Raw genomic sequence first — 15,419 nt, 5'->3', positions numbered from 1 at the left:
TATGGAGTCAGTCAGAACAATAAAAAGGGAATTGGGTATGATCCTAAGGAAGTTAAAACTTCTTCTAGTGACCAACTTAAATCTCCATTTTCATATCACTACACACACACACAAGAACAAAAATTTGAAAATGCTAGAAAACCCAAAGTTATAAGAAACTCTGGGAAGACTAATCAGAAAGGACCCAAGAGATTCTGGGTACCGAAAGATAAGATTGTTTATGTTGCAGATATCCTATGCAGCAAAGTTCAGACACCAGTCATGGTACCTGGACTCTGGATGCTCGCGACACATGACGGGAAGAAAGTCTATGTTCCAAAGTCTGGAACTTAAAGACGCTGGATTTGTAGGTTTCGGAGGAGATCAGAAAGGAAGGATCAGAGGCTCCGGAACTATTGGTAATGGTACTCTTCCCTCTATATCTGATGTCCTTTATGTAGAAGGATTAATGCATAACTTATTATCCATAAGTCAATTAAGTGATAATGGTTATGATGTAATCTTTAATAAAAAAACATGTAAAGCCATAAATCAAAACAATGGTTCAGTCCTATTCACATGCAAGAGGAAAAACAACATTTATAAAATCAATCTTTCTGATTTAAAAGAACAAAATGTCAAATGTCTGATGACTGTTCACGAAGAGCAATGGGTGTGGCATAGACGCTTGGGCCACATTAGCATGAGGAAACTTTCTCAGCTAAATAAACTCGAGTTAGTCAGAGGCCTACCTAAACTGAAGTTTTCTTCAGATGCTCTGTGTGAAGCATGTCAGAAAGGAAAATTTTCAAAAACAACCTTTAAAAAGAAAAATGTTGTTTCTACCTCTAAGCCTCTGGAACTTCTCCACATTGACTTATTTGGTCCTGTGAAAACAGCATCAGTCAATGGAAAGAAGTATGGACTAGTCATTGTTGATGATTACAGTCGCTGGACATGGGTGAAATTCCTAAAGCACAAGAGTGAGTCTCACTCTGTATTCACTAGTTTCTGCTCCAAAGTGCAAAAAGAATTTGACTCTAAAATTATTAGAGTCAGAAGTGATCATGGTGGAGAATTTGAAAACAAAAATTTTGAGGAATTATTTGACTCTAATGGAATATCCCATGATTTCTCCTGCCCTAGAACTCCACAACAAAATGGAGTTGTAGAGAGGAAGAATAGGACACTCCAAGAGATGGCCAGAACCATGATCAATGAATCTAATGTGGCAAAGCATTTTTGGGCAGAAGCTGTAAATACAGCATGTTACATTCAGAATAGAATCTCTATAAGACCTATTCTGGAAAAGACTCCCTATGAACTGTGTAAAGGAAGAAAACCAAACATTTCATATTTTCATCCTTTTGGATGTTCTTGCTTTATCTTAAACACTAAAGAACATCTGAACAAGTTCGATTCCAAAGCACAGAAATGTATTATGTTAGGATACTCAGAACGCTCTAAAGGCTACAGAGTATACAACACAGAAACCAAAATTGTGGAAGAATCAATTCATGTCAGATTTGATGATAAGCTTGACCCTGAAAAGTCAAAGCTAGTTGAAAATTTTGCAGATTTAGAAATCACTCTTGCAGGATCTGATAAAACTCCAGAAGCAACTGTCACTCAGAACTCTGAAGAAATTAAATCCCCAGAAATCCCAAAGAAAGTTAAGAGTCGTATCAATGTATCTGAAGATTTGATTCTGGAAAACAAAGACGAACCGGTTAGAACCAGATCTACCTTCAGGACCTCTGAAGATACTCCTCTAGGACTAGTGTCTCTGATTGAGCCTACGTCTTGTGATGAAGCACTTCAAGATAACGACTGGGTTTCAGCCATGCAAGAAGAATTAGATCAATTCACAAAGAATGATGTTTGGGATCTTGTTCCAAAGCCCAGAGGCACTCACGTTATTGGAACCAGATGGGTATTCAAAAACAAGTTGAATGAGAAAGGAGAAGTCGTCAGAAACAAAGCTCGACTGGTAGCTCAAGGTTATAGTCAACAAGAAGGTATTGATTATAATGAAACTTTTGCTCCAGTCGCAAGGTTAGAATCTATTCGTCTTCTTGTATCTTTTGCTATTAACCATTCTATTAAATTATATCAAATGGATGTCAAGAGTGCATTCCTTAATGGTTATATATCAGAAGAAGTGTATGTCAACCAACCTCCAGGTTTTGAAAATCCAAATTTTCCAGAATATGTTTTTAAACTTAAAAAATCTTTATATGGACTTAAACAAGCTCCCAGAGCTTGGTATGAACGTTTAAGCAATTTTCTTCTCGAACACAATTTTATCAGAGGGAAAGTTGACTCCACACTTTTCTGTAAGAACCTTAACAATGATCTCATGATATGCCAGATATACGTTGATGATATTATTTTTGGTTCAGTTAACGCCTCTGTTTGTCAAGAATTCTCTAAGTTAATGCAGGAAGAATTTGAAATGAGCTTAATGCAAGAACTAAAGTTCTTTCTGGGAATTCAAATTAACCAAACTTTAGAAGTTACATATGTTCATCAAAGCAAATATATTAAAGATGTTCTGAAGAAATTTGACATGGCTGACTGCAACTCTGCAAAAACTCCAATGCATCCAACATGCATTCTTGAAAAGGAAGAAGTAAGCGCAAAGGTTTGTCAGAAGCTCTATCGAGGTATGATAGGCTCTCTTCTCTATCTGACTGCTACTCGTCCTGATATTCTCTTTAGTGTCTGTCTCTGTGCCAGATTCCAATCAGATCCTAGAGAATCTCATTTAACAGCAGTTAAGAGAATTCTTAAGTATCTGAAAGGAACTCCTAACCTGGGCCTGATGTATAAGAAAACATCAGAGTATAGACTTTCTGGTTACTGTGATGCAGATTATGCAGGAGATAGACTAGAACGAAAAAGCACATCTGGAAATTGCCAGCTTCTGGGAAACAATCTAATATCCTGGGCTAGCAAAAGACAGTCAACTATCGCTCTATCAACTGCAGAAGCAGAATATATCTCAGCATCACTGTGCACAACTCAGATGCTCTGGATGAAGCACCAGTTAGAAGATCTACAAATCTTTGAGAGTAACATTCCTATCTTCTGTGATAATACTGCTGCCATTTGTCTAAGTAAGAATCCCATTCTACATTCCAGAGCTAAACACATTGAAATAAAACATCATTTTATCAGAGACTATGTTCAGAAAGGGATAGTAACATTGAAGTTCATTGATACAGATCATCAATGGTCAGATATCTTTACTAAGCCTCTAGCTGAAGATAGATTTCTTTTTATTTTAGAAAATCTGAACATTCGAAATTGCCCTGAATGAAGTGTGGCTCTGAAGATGTAAAATGAGACTCTGACATAAACAAATGTGTTTCTGCCTCTGACTCTGATACTTCTACCAGTTAAGAAGATATCTGAGTTAGAAATCTCCAGGAACCAATCATTTGGTATTCCTGAAGATCAGATACATCAACACGTGGAGCACTTAGCGTCTAACCCTAGAACTTCTAGACAGCTGTCCAGAAGAAAAACGTTTAAGATCTCCTCGAGCAGTGTGCATACTGTTGGGATTAGACATTCATTAATGAGCCTTAATCATTTTTCCCCCAAGCGTGCTAACTTGTGCTTTGTGCTAACGCTGAATAGTGTGTCGTTTTGCATGTGTTTTTCGTTTAGGGTATTTAAACACTTTTCTCACATTTCACACACTTATCACTCTCACTCACTCTCAAACCCTCTCTGAAGCATTTCTACAAACTCTTCATCTTCACCTTCATCTTCATCAACTATGGATGCTCAACAACAACAAGTTTTCAACTTTTCTCAGCAAATGGAATCCAACACCACTGCCCAAAGTTCAAGCATTCCAACTCCAACTGTTATAGGCGTTTCCATTACTCCAGTGTACAAGGAACCCCATATTCTTGATCGTCAACCTCACATTAACCTAGCAACTCCCTTTGAGGGACTGGATGTGTTATGTGAAACACTGGTGGACTTCGACAACATGAGGAGAAATGGAGTAGATCTTACTGAAGAACTCCATATACAAGGGTGGGAAAACTACTTCCAAAGGCTTTATGGCCCTGTTTACCCAAATCTCATCAAAGAATTCTGGAGATTTGCTGATGCTGATGACCACTTCATCGTCTCCTTCGTATTAGGGGTAAAGATAGTGATTACTGAAAAATCAATTGCTTCTTTACTAAACATGGAGAAAACTGGAGGAAAAAGGATTTACAACATCAACTCTAGGTCAAAGCGCATTGCTGAAGTAATCAATCCAACCATCTTCAAACTCAACACTGAAGGAAATCCTTCAAAGAACAAAGAGCTTCATCAGAACCTCAGAGTATGGCTCAAGATCATTCTGGGAACCATTCATCATCGCCCTGCATCAAACTCCTCTGACTACATCAATGCAGATCAGAAGTGCATTCTTTATTGCATTCACAAGGGTGTAAAGCTCTGCCTTCCTGCACTTCTCTTCAGATATCTCAGAGACTCTATAAGGGAGACAAGAAACAACATGAAACCCAGATCCTACATCCCTCTGGGAAGGCTTATATCTGATGTTTTCATTGAGAATGGGTTGGTAGATCATCTGGAGAAGAACAGGCTGATGGAAGATCTGGCGATAGATACTGGAAGACCTTTGAACGCCAGAAATCTCAAGAGTATGGGAATTCTGAAGAAGATTCAAGTCAGACCCACTATGGATACCTCCTGGGATGCCTTGAAAGATCAGAGGAAGCTACCCCATGGTCTTGCAAGGTTCTTCAAAAATGAGCCTGTAGATGCAATCCTCCACTACATCCAGCGTCTGAAGGATGAAGGAGTCGACATCTCTGACTTCAGACTGGATGAGTGTCTAGAGTCAGAAGAAGACTTTGTCAGATTCAAAAGAGGTCCCTCTAAGAATAAGTCTTCAAAGGCAAAGAGAGCAAGAATAGGAGAAACTTATGGAACCAGATCTCCAGCGCCTCTGCAAGAAACTACTGGTACGTCTGCTCCCTCTATTCCCTCTGAACAACTTATGGCTTCTTTTAATCCTCTCCCCACACCACCTATATACACAACCTCTGAAACCCCACCTTCTACAACCAGAACCTCACTACCTCCACCTCAAATTAATCTTGCCCAAACATCTTTACCACGTTCTGAAGAAATGAACCAAACCACTTCCTCTTCATCATCTTCAGCCCCAAAATCACCCCCATACCTTGACCTCTCCTCTGACCAAGAATACTCTGATCCTAACTCTCCAACCTTAGCCCAAATTCAGGCTCAAAACCTTGCTTCACAACAACCAACACAATCTGAAGCAACTTCACCTCCCCCAGAACAAACAACCAACATACCTTCTGAAGACCAACCTTCTGAAACTCAACCCTCTAACCTCCACACCTCTGATATCAACCCTCCAAACACCTCCGCTGAACCTGAACCTGAAGCTGAAACTGAACCTCTAACATTAGACTTAAACCCTCTTTACGCTTCACCCCAAAGATCTGAACCTCAACCTGAAGCAGAACCTGAACCTCTAACACTAAACCTTAGCCCTTCAACCTCTCCACCTCATACCTCTGAACCTGACCTTTCTATACCTACCCTTGAGGAAGCCATAATGCTGTTTGCAGGGGCTTCAGTACAAAAGGTCAAGTCTCTGACCATTAACTCTGAAGTCAGTGATGATCCTGACTCTGTAAGGACACACTGGAACAGAGTCATTGGCTGGATGACCTCTGAGGCTTTTAAACTGAAGCACATCTCTGAACAAGTCAGAAACGACTTTATCAGAGATGCTGAGGCAAGACTCCAGGAAAGACTTGCAAGAGAAGTTGAAGCCAGAAGACTGGAAGAAGAGAGACTAGCAAGAGAAGCTGAAGAAGAAGCTAGAAGGCTGGAGGAAGAAAGAGCAAGGGAAGCTGAATTTCTAAGGGCAAAGAAAGCTGAAGCTAAAGCTCTGGCCGATGCTGCTGCTGCTGCTGAAGCTGAAGCACAGGCTGCTGCTGAAGCTGAAGCAAAGGCCGCTGCTGAAGCACAGCAGGCTCTGACTCAGGGGGAGTCCTCATCTGTTGTTCCTATGGTTATCCAGACGCTGGAAGAACTGAAGAAAGATCAGAAGGAACTTCGTGCCAGAATGGATAAACAAGACTCTGTCAACGACAACATTCAGAACATGCTGGCTCTATTGCTTCAGAGAATGCCTCCGCCTCCCAACCCTTAGGCACTTAGGATTTTATTGCTTTGCTTTCTTTGTTTCTGATGTTTACTTGTTCCTTTTGCCTCTGTTGCTTTTTATCTGAATACAATGTTTTTCTCTTACTGCAGGCGCGTATTTCCTTCGGAATCTGACTTGGTACATTGATGCTAATGTTGCCAAAGCGTCAGCCATTTGTTTTTCTCTTCTGGCATAGCTGAAACAATCGGACTCCATGGTCAACCAGTAATAGCCAGCTCTCAAAATCTTCTTGGCCATGGCATGTCCATTAGCATGGGTTCCAAAGGATCCTTCATGAATCTCCTTGATTAACATGTCTGCTTCGTGTCTATCCACACATCTGAGCAGAACCATGTCATGGTTTCTCTTGTAAAGCACATCATTGCTCAAAAAGAATTTGGACGACAACCTCCTCAGAGTTTTCTTATCCAACAATGTAGCATCTTTTGGATACTCTTGACTTAAAAGATATCGCTTGATGTCATGAAACCATGGTTTACCATCAGTTTCTTCTTCAATCAGCTGACAGTAAGCAGGCTCATCTCTTCGCTCGATTCAAATAAGTGGAGCTTCATTATGGAATCTGACTTGGTACATTGATGCTAATGTTGCCAAAGCGTCAGCCACTTTATCAGAAGATCTAGCTGCAGGCGCGTATTTCCTTCGGATGCGTCGAATCTCGGACTCAAAAGAAGTCTTCATATGAGTCTTCTCGAGGACAAGCTGATAAATAATCTTCTTCCAAGCAACAGAAGGCTGAGGCATACTAGAGGAAGATGAAACCTTTGGCTCTCTCTGTCTCTTCACTACTCGGTCTTCAAGAAGCTCAATAAGTGCATCTTTGTTCTTAGACTCAAGCTGCAACTCCTCATGCTTTCGGCTCAAAGCATGGAAACGCTCTTGCCACATATCCTTCTCTTGCTTCATCTTGGCGAGTGCGTCTTATAACTCCTCTACATCTTGGTTAGGGAGAGTTAATGGCTCAACCACAACCATAGACATAGGTCTTTCACAAGCATACAACATCTTCAATTCCAAAGCTCTCTTCTTCACCCAAAGAGTGTAAGCTTCCAAAGCTACACAATTGCGCAGACCAAGCTCGAATCTTCTTTTCCTATGCATATTATGCCAAGCATGCACAATCTTCTACTTCAAATGTTGGGGATCTTTACCCTCTTGATAGAAAAGACCTTCTAACAAAGTGTTATTAGGTTTGTCTCTCAAGGGGAACCCAAGTTGACGTCGAGCAAAAGAAGGGTTGTAGTTAATTCCTCCTTTTGTACCAATGAGAGGCACATTAGAGAATTCACCACAACAATAAATAATCTCCAATCTACTCAATGAAGAATCATACCAAACTATATCATCATTAGTGAGAGACATAAGTCTCTAAGACCACCGTAGACATTGTTTGTTCTCCACAAAAGCAGGTGTCTGAGGCGAGTGAGAAATAAACCACTTGTACAGAAGAGGAACACAACACACAATAGTTCCACCACCTTTAGAATTCCTCATATGTAAAGAGAAGTACATATCACCCAATAGAGTAGGCACAGGATTCCCAACCAAGAAGATTCTAATGGCGTTAACATCAAAAAACCCGTAAATGTTAGGGAACAAAGCTAAACCATAGATGAGCAACACAAAGATAGCTTCAAAAGCATCCACACTACCGGCTTGAGCAAAGGTAGTAGCTTCCTTGATGAGGAATTCAGAAGTCAATCCAAACAATCCTCCTTTCTTCACCCAATGAGCCTCTATCTCGGACTTCTTCAGATGAAGAGCTTCAGCTATAAGATGAGATATTAGAATCTCCTGTAAGAACAAAAATTGTTCTACAACAGATTCCATGATTTTGATGATAACAAAGGATGAAACCAAAAATGGCACCCTAACGAAAAGTTTCTAAGTGTGCAGGGTTCTAAGGAAAGAAGGAAGAAATCATCAGATACAGAATCATATCAGATACAAATTATCAGAAGACCAGAAGCATCTGAAGTAGAAACACGTTCAAGAAAGTCTAACTCTGAGCAAAACAGCAAAGTATCAGAAGCATCTGAACAAGAAGTACGCTCTAGAAGTTCTGACTCTGAACAACGTATGTCAAACTCCAGAAGTTCTCAGCGCTATCTGAAGTAACCATCAGAACTCAAAAGAGATCAACATCAGAAGTTAGATAGCAAGATTCCAAGATCTCCAGAAACACGAAGACTCTGATTATGGAATTGCTAAATAAGGAAGAGTAACGTTAACTTCAAATAAAGTTATGGAAATGGATTTCCTAATACAGAAAGAGACGTTAACTCCAAATTCAAATGAATAGGAACTATTTTTGGAAAGTAGTCATTCAAGAAGAGAAAGTTGCTTTGACAACAAGCAACATAAGTTATGGCACTAATTATTATTCAAGAGTCATTACCTGCTATGATTTTTCAACGGATCCTCCTCTTCTATATAAAGGACTGCAAATCAACATTGAGAGAAAAGTACAACATCACAAGATTTTACTGAAACATCAATTTTGAGAGGTTAGAGAAAGCAAGCATACAAAAAAAAACAATCTTCATCTCTCTCAACATTTCACAAAGCTTTTGCTTGAAACGTTAAACACTTTGTTCTTACTGTTGTAATATTTGCTTATCTTAGAAGCACTATAGATTACATAAGTTTTTATCTTTGTTGTATTTCCTCAAGTGACTCTGTGTAGTCTGTATACTTGAGAGGACTAAGAGATCTTTCTCTTAGACGTTGTTTGTAATCGATCTTTCAAGATTAGTGGATTAAGTCCTTGTTGAAGGCGAAATCACCTTGGCCGGGTGGACTGGAGTAGCTTTGTGTTATAAGCGAACCAGTATAAAAATCCTTGTGTGATTTTCATTTTGAAAAAGCGCTTATTTTCCAAACAATTCAAACCCCCCCTTTCTTGTTTTTCTCACCTTCATCTCCTCCAATCCACTAAAAGGTACTCTGCTAGAAACAGGTATTCCCAAAAGATGGGCATACTCTTCCGACGTAAGCACAAGCTGATAATCAGGAAAAGTGAAGCAACGGTAGAAAGGGTCATAGAACTGAACCAACACACTCAAGAGTCCTTCAACCACTTCAATAGATAAAACAGACAGAAGCTTCCCATGACTTTGTTTGAAGTCCAAGGGATCTAATAAAAAAGACGAGAGCTTTCTTAACTCTTTCAAATCCGGACATCTGAAACTGTACATCTTAGTGTTCCTTTGTCCACAATCCATGGTCTGAAAATATTTGCAAATAAGACCTCAGTTCCTTGAAATTTTCGTGTGATGAATGTTATGATGCACATGAATGCATGAATGCAACAATCATAAATAAGGGATCACACACAAGGCAAACACACAAAGGTCAATGGATGAACCAAGTCATTGTCAAGATCAATCATCCATTTTGGTGGATTATGACTTTCACCTTATCAACATCCAAGTTCCATTGATATTGACAAGACTTGATTGGATCAACCAAGAATCAAGGGTTTGTTGTGAGTCACGAGCATGGAGTCTGGGTAAGAACCATCCCAAAGGAGTGAACTAAGGATAAAAACCTGTAGATCATATTCTAAAAAGTTCCCAGAGTCTTAATTCCATCTATTGGATATTATAGGTTAAGATGATTGACTCATCAACTCATAATATTCTTAAGAGAAACTCGTCTGAGTGTAGTATCACGTAACAACTGTTATCAAGTCTACACTTGAATAGTCTCTACACTACGTCTTAAATACGCCAATAGGGGTTAAATGTTCTACGGTCCTCAGCTTCTCGGACCATAAATCAGAGAAAGTAATTCCTAACCACAAATAACTTGTGTGACATCAATAGCTCCAAAAGGGTCTCCAATGAGTAGATGGATCTCAATCCAACTTGTTAAGGACTACTCCACACAAGTTGAACATGACTATACCTTCCTCCTATCTTAATTACACTCAAGTTCGGGTTAGAACTTATCTCATCAAGCTATGGATAAGCTAGACGTCAATTAAACCAGAGTCGCCACTGCGCTTTTATTGTTTCCAAGGGAAAAGGGAAAAGTACGAACAAAACCCAAAGATAAGAAGTTTTCAAATTAAAACTAATAAAATGCCAGAGATTACAGGTAAGGGGGTTGGTTACATAGAGGGAAGGTGTTAGCATCCAAAGTGTCCTAGGTACTTCTAGGGAGCCCTTTCTTGTGTGCATATGTATTTTTTATACAAAATGATGTTTGCAATAAATAGAATGGAGGGATGAGGAAAGAATTCATTAATTATATTTTTTTGTTTGACAAGACCTTCGGACTTGTGCCTACGTACCAACATAAAATGAAGGATCAAGACCTCGTAGTTCGTGGTAACAATTTCAAAGTGAGTGCATTGCTTTTAACAAAAAAATAAGTTTAACAGAGGCACAAGAGGCCTAAAAAGGGTTTGAATGAGTGTTAGTTCTTTTTGGCTTTTGAAATTCTAAGTCAAATATGATTAAGTTCATTTACAAGTTTAATTAAGAAAAGAGTTTAAAAAACGCAATGGCATAAGGCCAAAGTTTCTAGTTTGCAAAATGGTCTAAGTTTAGAAAACAAACACAATCAAAAAAGATTTTAAAAGGAGGGAGAGATTTGAAATTAAAGAAATGGGGAGGAGATGAAGAGACCAATCCTAAGCACAAATTAAAAGTTAAGAGTTGAAAAGATCTGACCAATGGGCTGCAATCCAATAGGCAAGAATGTCATATAGAAACCCAAATTTCCCTTGGACTTTAAAGTCAAGCAATATCAACATACAAATAGAAAGATGAAGAGCAAGGCATCAAATAAATATATCCATATCCAAGCTTAGCAATTCCATGATCTTCCATGTATCATATGACTTCAAAGATAAACATTAGACACATGTTCAAAGTAAGAGCTTCAAAGGATCATGTTGCAGATGAATTCAAATGGGATCACAATACTTGCATCAGATGAAAGTTCACTTCACAAGCATTTGGTTTCATGAAAGTTGGCATTGGCCAAGTCCTTTGCATAGGGAGTGTTTCCTAATTCTAAGTCCAAAGTCTCTGAGAAAACCAACAGTCCACACAAAATGTTTTTTACGGTTTTTGTTGTTATTATGTATATTAAGGTCAAAAGACCACAAACACAAACAAGTATATATAAACACAATATATTCACAAAGTATGGCTCAAGTGAGAAAAGTAAAAATGGCATTAAAGTAAACAAATTGAATGGTATGAATAATGACAAATGAAATAAGACTTGAAATTAATGTTCATAAAAGTAAAAGGCTTGAAATTAAGTGTTAGTTGTTAGTTGATTATAAGTTAGTATTGCTTTTGCTTTGTTGTTTAAGTCATTCTTTGGAGAACACTCAACCCACTATTCACAAGCATGGATCCTTGAACCAAGACATATTCCAAAGGAAGGAAGGCCAAGTTTCCAAACAATACCATGAAAGATGGGAGACTTACAATCTCACTTACTAGAATGTTATGCCTTTTTGTGTCATAAATTTAACGATATTTTAAGAAATTGTAATTTGACTTATGTAGAAGTCACAACTATTTGAGGTCGGGCAAAAGAAATTTTAGTGTTAATGCATGTTAGAGACATGGTATTATGAACCATTCTCCTAAAATATACCAAACTTAAAAAGAATATGCAAAAAGGGTGGACCTAATCTCATCCACACTTATGTTGATTTTGCAATCAACTAGCCTTAGGATATAGAGATATTATAGGTCCATGAAATGAATGAGAAGAGAATGGAATTAAGATGAAGAGGGAGGGGAAATGGAATCAACACAAATTGGTCAAAGGAGGACTTTTATCAAATTAAAATTATTCATTCATTTTGGGAGATGAAATGTACATTTCATCAATCCCCTAAATCCAATTATTTTAACTCAACAAAGTCAAATCAACCTTGACCAAGGCCTAACAACATAAGTCAAACTCAACAAGTCAATATCAAAAGCTCTACACAATTTATTTTGCAATTAAACAATTAAAATCAATTAACTAATGCATTAAATTAAATTATGGTTTGTCAAATTCCTAAAACCTCATCAAAACACCAAAGAAATGGCCATGAGATTTATCATAGGTCAAACAAGGTCAAAGGACCTTGGAGAAAAAATTTCATAATTTTTGGAAACTTAAAACTATTTTTAAACAATTAAAAATATTCACAAAATCAATTAAATCATGAAAAATATTAATAGTGATCCAAAAAATAATTTTAATTCAGAAAAATGAAAGAGGAGTTTATTTAAATTTTTTTGGTGAAACTCTCATAGGTTTTGGATCAATATTAAAATTAATATGAATTAATAAAAATAAACCAAATAAAAGGAAAATCAGAAATTAAGGAAAAATGTGGACCACTTGATCTCCCTCATTAATTGAGGTGGCAGATCAAGTGGCTGCTAGCGTGCATTCCACTATGGTCGTAAGTCAGCGTGCAACACAAACGGTAATCAGTTTCAACGCATGAGATTAGATCATTTCAAATGGATCATGTGGTTCTGATGAGTGCCAACACATCACCGGAGCCAAAGCTCCGGTCTCCTTCTCCGGTGAGCTTCATCGGACTGGTCCACTCACAACCATCACCAAAATTAAAAATAAGGACATGAATTTAAAGTAAAAATGCCTCTGAGCTGGAATCTGGCCTCAATTTATCCTAACTACAAGTATATTGAGAGATACAAGGAGTTGAAATTTGAGGTGCACGATCTGAGTTGCTTCGATTTGACCTCAAAGCAACTCAATTTTTTTGCCTACATTGGTAGGACTTCAGACAACCAAGGATCCAAGAGAATTATGGAGAATTGAGTGAGAATCGAAGAGATGAAAAATTCTGGAAAATACCGTCAATGCAGGTCTGTGCTCGATTTATCTTGATCTTGCTTGCTCTTGATCTTGTTCAGGACACTTGAAGGAGTAGAATTGAATGGATGAAAATCTCGGGACTCTTGGAGTTTCAAGTCTCAACACAGTGAGATTCAAACTCAACTTCCAATGGAAATTATCAAGGTTATCCTTTGGAATGAGAGGGTTTGAAGGTATGGATTCAAAGCTGGCGCACAGGGTCCTTGTTTCTGAGCATATAGGGCTCTATTTATAGCCAAATGGATTGATATTTGCACACTTGAAATGAAATCCAAAAATAGCAATGTATATTGCATGGGTGCATGGCTGTGTACAGGCCCATGAAATCACTTCTTTTGATCCATAATTGAGTACCAGCAATGTTGAGATCATGTTGGAATGCTAGGCAATGGTGTATGGAAGTTTCAAGTTCAATCTTGCCAAATGATGATCCAATGTTCAAGCCATGTGCATCCCATTCAAATCTTGTCCAAAATGGGTGAAATTGGACTTTTTGGAAAGGTTAGATCAAGAGGAACAACTTTCATGTTGGACACTTTTTCATTTGAAGCTTGGATCATGATGAATTTTGAGGTGGAAGTTGGGAATATCAAACATGTCAAAACAATTTCTAAGTGTCAAGCCATATGTTCACTTATTCCACCTTGGCTAACTTTTCATGTGAGCTTCAAATGAAAAAAGTTCCTTCATAAAAGTTGTATCTCTCTCAAAGTCCTTCAAAATTACCACTAATTTGACCTCATTTGGATTTAATATGAAGGAGTTATGCATTTTTGAAGTTGAGGAAAATCACTTGTTCAATGGCATTGGTCCAAAATGACCTATAATGTATCCTCATATCTCATGCACATAAAAGTTGAATTACCTCTTACTCCAAACATCAAAGTTGAAGTAGACCTATTGAATTTGATTGTGCAACTTTGAAACATTTCATCTCATATAAATTGAGCAAGTTATGGCCTTGGTAAGTTGACCTCCAAATTAGGGTTTAGACAAAATGACCTATAATCTTTTACCATAAAAAAATGAATTTCCAAGAAAACCTAGCTCTACACCTAAACATTAAAGTTGTTTTTAATGTCTTTTAGAGTAAGTTTTCTCTTGGAATCATTTTCATATGACAAAAAGTGTAGGAGATAGGGTCTAGGGAACCCTAGTTTTGATTAGATGAATTCCTCTGGTCAACCACCATGAACCAACTTTCTAGATTGCAATTCTCTTGACTTTTGGGACTCATGGAACATCATATATGCATAAGATAATGAAATTTGAAGTATACCCTGAAATATTTGATCAATTGTTGAAGAATCTTGTTGAAGAAGTTACACAAGATACCCAGATGAACTAGGGTTTCCAAGGCAAACAAATTTCAAACTCTTGATGAATTCTTGATCAAAATAACATGTAAAACTCATGGGGATCCATATATGATGTCTATAGCCATATTAGACAAATTATTGATTGAGCTCCTTGCAATGAGGGTCTTAAACCCTAGATATGAGCTTGATAGATCAAAGGTGAGCATGTGCACTACCTACAAAAGAGTTAGACAAAATGCAAAGACATATTTTTGATATTTTGGTTAGCAAAAAATGATAAAATATTAAGTATGATATAATCAAATGATGCTTGGTGATATCTCCCAATGCAAACCCAATGAATGAGGGGTAAGGAGGATGCCAAGTTGTGATCCCAATGCTAATGCATATGGTGAGGTAACATGAGGGATCTTAAGGTCAAAATTAGGGTCTTACAATTCTCATAAGAGAGAGTTTGAAATTTACTTATTCTTACCAAAATGTGTGATTTTGAAACTCTTCTCCAAGCACTTTCAGAGGTGAAAGAAGATTCCTTTAGCTTCTTTGAGGTCCAAGGAAAGTGTGGCAATGCTTAGAATCCCTTGAGGTGTGTTGAAATGGTGACTTGGTTTGGATATTTGGGTGGTTATAATGATCAATCAATGCATATAATAGTTTATAATGAGTGTATGGATGATGTTTGTGAAGGAATTTTGGTTAAATGTTTGATGGTTTGCAAGTTTAGAAATTTTGGCTCTTAAGGTTTCAAATGGAGTTTTTGGATCAATTCATGCTCTCTGATCTCTTTGGCTTTTATCACCTTTTATAGAGGTTTGGAATAAGGTATGGATTATGTATGGAATAGGTTCAGAGCTTGAAGCAAGCTAATTGGTTGAATTCAAACTATAGGGGTAAGGAGGTACTTCATGGCCAAGGTTTGGAGCTTAACTTCTAAGGCCATTTTATCATTCCTTTCTAGGGTTGGAAGGGTGGTATTTGAGGTCTGGGTGCTACTGATCAAGTCA

The sequence above is a fragment of the Lathyrus oleraceus genome, chromosome 3 (assembly GCF_024323335.1).
Source record: "Lathyrus oleraceus cultivar Zhongwan6 chromosome 3, CAAS_Psat_ZW6_1.0, whole genome shotgun sequence".
NCBI classification, from domain to species: domain Eukaryota; kingdom Viridiplantae; phylum Streptophyta; class Magnoliopsida; order Fabales; family Fabaceae; genus Lathyrus; species Lathyrus oleraceus.
The sequence above is the reverse complement of the archived record's forward strand: the minus strand, read 5'-3'. Positions refer to the sequence as shown.